Source organism: Stigmatopora nigra, chromosome 11, assembly GCF_051989575.1.
Source record: "Stigmatopora nigra isolate UIUO_SnigA chromosome 11, RoL_Snig_1.1, whole genome shotgun sequence".
In the NCBI taxonomy this organism is placed as follows: Eukaryota; Metazoa; Chordata; class Actinopteri; order Syngnathiformes; family Syngnathidae; genus Stigmatopora; species Stigmatopora nigra.
The window spans coordinates 963,278-967,567 of NC_135518.1; the positions used below are offsets into that span (position 1 = coordinate 963,278).

The 4,290-nt window shown below is 39.5% G+C and overlaps 1 pseudogene; it reads right to left on the reverse strand.

Annotated features, from left to right (window-relative positions):
• Positions 1-2,146: 2,146 nt before the first annotated feature.
• On the reverse strand, positions 2,147-2,266 carry LOC144204738 (5S ribosomal RNA; annotated as a pseudogene).
• Between the last annotated feature and the right edge of the window lie 2,024 nt (positions 2,267-4,290).

The window sequence follows — 4,290 nt, forward strand, 5'->3', positions numbered from 1 at the left end:
GGTATTGCCCTAGGGAAATCACCCTTTTGAAAAACCCTAAAGACCCAATTTTCGGCACGTGGGTCGTGTACTTGGATATGGCGTGGCAAGGGGGCGAGTCTTCTTTGGAGAACCATTCGTTAATGTAGTCGCCTTGGTTGCCGCTCGTTATTCTTTTGCTTTATTCCTTCTACAACTAGGTGAATGTAGTTTGTCAGAAGGATCGCTTCAATAAAATGTCGCCAGATGTGTAGAGGAGGGAAGACTTTCAGGCTCACAGCACCTGGTATTCCCAAGCAGTCTGGTCCCTGGTTCTAATACAGGCAAAATGCATGTTTTTGACACTATTTATGGTGGCAATTAGCACCAGAACCATCCTGGATCTTTATTTTTGCACAGAATAGGCAAAATACATCCACCTACACAATCTAAAAAAATTCAGTTTAAAAGCACCACCCAGAACCGAGTGAGCCCGGTTCTAATACCAGAAGCGTGCAAAATGGACTTCATTGATTTGGACATTACAAAGCCCCAGAACATCCCTGGATGATAATTTTTATCCAGAATAGTCAAAAATAGATCCCCATCATCATTGGACACAAGTCTTGGCTGAAAACACCCAACAGAACCAAAATGGACCGATTATAATACAGGCACTGATTTTATCGCAAATATGCATGTTTTTTTACACTATCTGTAGTGGGAAATAGCCACAGAACCATCCTTGATCATTTTTTTATACAGATTAGGCAAATTAGATCCACTCTCACAATGACCAAAAAGCCTGGTTAATAGCACCGATCAGAACCGAGTGGGCCCGGTTCTAATACAACCAACATGCAAAAATAAGGTACCCAAATGGAGGTCATTGATTATGGAATAACAAAGCCCCAGAACATTCCTGGATGCTAAATGTTATATATAATAGTCAAAAATAGATCCCCATCATCATTAGACACCATCCATGGATAAATACACCCGCCAGAACCGACTGGGTCTGTTTAAAAAAACCTTATTTTTATCGCAAATATGCATGTTTTGGACACTTTTTCTGGTAGGAAATAGCCCCAGAACCACCCTGGATCTTCATTTTTACACAGAATAATGAAAATACACCCACTTACACAATGGACACAATTCCTGAGCAAAACTACCAACCAGAACCAACATGGACCGGTTCTAATAGAACCACAATGCAAAATAAAGTACCCAAATTGAAGTCATTGATTGTGGTATAACAAAGCCCCAGAACATCCCTGGTTGAATATTTTTATAAAGAATAGTCAAAAATAGATCCATGTCATCATTGGACACCATATATGGGTAAATACACCAATCAGAACCGACTGGGTCTGGTTCTAATACAGGCAATATTTTTATCGCAAAAGTCATGTTTTTGACACGATTTGTGGTGGGAAATAGCCCTAGAACCATCCCGGATCTTTATTTTTTCACAGAATAGGCAAAATACACCCCTTCACATAATGGACACATGTCCTGGTTAAAAGCGCCAACCATAACCGAGTGGGCCCGGTAGTGATACAACCACCGAGCAAAAATAAAATGGTCAATTGGAGGTAATTGATTTGGTCATAACAAAGCCCCAGAACGTACCTGAATGATAATTTGTATACATTATAGCCAGAAATAGATCAATGACATCATTGAAAAATACAAATGTTACATTGAAACAACATATTTTACAGTTTTTTTTGTTATAACATGAATTTCACTCTCTATACCCGTATTCTATATGGTGTACTGTATACAGGGGGGTAAAAAAATAAAAAATAAAAATAATAAAAAATTTGGAATTAAATTAACATTAAGCATTTTTGAAGGGGAATCCCTACTTCGCGGAAATGCACTCATCACAGGTGGTCCCGGTCCCCATTAACCGTGATAAGCGAGGGAACACTGTATTTGGATCCGGTGTGGCAAGGGGGCGGGTCCTCTTTGGACAACCATTCGTTAATGTAGTCGACTTGGTTGCCGCACGTTATTCTTTTGCTTTGATTCCTACTACAACTAGGTGAATGTAGTTTGTCAGCAGGGTATTCTTCAATAAAATGTCGCCAGATGTGTAGAGGAGGGAAGTCTTTCAGGCTTTAGAAGGTCGAAAGGAGATGGACACCCATGAAATGTCGAAAACGATCATGACACCGGACGCTCACAGCACCTCGTATTCCCATGCGGCATCCCAATCAGGTAGTAACCAGGACCGAACAATGCTTATCTTCCGAGATCAGACGAGATCGGGCGTTTTCAGGGTGGTATTACCGTGAGCGGTACTGCACTAGGGAAATCACCCCTTTGAAAAATCCTAAAGACCCAATTTTCGGCATGTGGATCTTGTATTGGGATCCGGTGTGGCAAGGGGGCGGGTCCTTTTCGGACAAATATTCGTTAATGTAGTCGAAGTGGTTGCCGCTCGTTATTCTTTTGCTTTAATTCCTTCTACAACTAGGTGAATGTAGTTTGTCAGAAGGATCGCTTCAATAAAATGTCGCCAGATGTGTAGAGGAGGGAAGTCTTTCAGGCCTGGGCCTGGTTCTAAACCACCACTTGTAAATAAAGTGCCCAAATGGAGGTCATTTATTTGGGCATAACAGAACTTCTGAACATCCCTGGATGATAATCTTTATACAGAATAGTCAACAATAGATCCCTTTAGTCAATGGACACCATCCCCGTGTTAATACACCAACCAGAAACGACCCCGACCGGTTATAATACAGGTACAATTTTTATCGCAAATTAGCATGTTTTTGACACTATTTCTGGTGGGAAATTGCCCCAGAACCTGCTAGGATGATTATTTTAAGAGAGAATAGTCAAAAATACATCCACCCACAAATATGAGACTATTCCTGAGTAAAAACACCAACCAGAACCGACTTGGCCCGGTTCTCATACAAGCATTGCTTGTAAATAACGTGGTCAATTGGAGGTCATTGATTTGGAAATAACTAAGCCTCAGAACATATCTGGATGATAATTTTTATACAGATTAGTCAAAAATAGATCCACGTCATCATTGAACACCATCCCCGTGTCATTTCACCAACCAGAACCCATCCCGACCGGTTATAATACAGGCACTGATTTTATCGCAATTATGCAAGTTTTTGAGACTATTTGTGTCGGCTATAGCCCCAGAACCAGTTAGGATGAATATTTTTTCACAGATTAACAAAAATACATCTATCAACATAATGGGCAAAGTTCCCGAGTAAATGCACCAACCAGAACCGACTGGGCCCGGTTCTGATACAAGCAGTGTGGTCAATTGGAGGTGTGACAGGGTAAAGTGAGTTAAGTTATAAATGAGTGCATGTGTGATGGAAAACTAGTTTTGGGATTGGGTGTTTATTAGTCTTCGATTATTGATGCCTCCAGCCAAATAGCAATGGTATGGATCGGTATTCGATTTGTTATGTCTGGGCTCATTTAGCTGAACGCAGGGAGATCTTCAGGCATTTCAGTAAAGTTGTCTTGAAGATAACAACAACTGACCTGTCTGAATAATTTCCCCCTCTGTTTTAAAGGTAGCATTGTGATGTGTATGTGTGTATGACGGTAGTAGCAAATGGAGCTAAGCTATGCTATTGAGATTCCTTTGTTTGCCCTGCTAACTAGCTAAGGACTGCTAAGTTGGAAAACAAAAGGTAACACAAGTTACAATAGTCATAAGTTATGACCGTTTATGCAATAAGTACAATTCTTTGGGTTATAACGGGTTGTTAATATATTTATATGTATATATATGGGTGTAATTGTATATTATGTTTTTGTGTGAATTGATTATATTTTTTCAGTAAAGTTGGCTTGAAGATAACAACAACTGACCTGTCTGATTATTTCCCCCTCTGTTTTAAAGGCAAATAAATTGCTAATTCAGGGGTACAACATATATAATAGCCCCAGAACATGCCTGGATGATCATTTTTACACATTTTAGTCATAAATACATCCACAATTAATTCAGACCACATTCATGGATCAAATAACCCTCCAGAACCAAAATGGACCGCTTTTAATACAGGCAATGTGTTTATTACACATAGGCATGTTTTGAACACTATTTATGGATGGAAATAGACCCAGAATCATCCTGGATGATTATTTTTTCCACAAAATAGTCATAAATACATCCACCCATAGATAGGACATCATACATGGTTAAAATGACCCTCCAGAACTAACATGGACCGGTTTAAATACACTCTTTCACTCTTATTTAATCAATCTCTCCTCATTTGAGACAATTTTTCCATGTAAATATCAACCCAAAACCGATTCTTTATATAT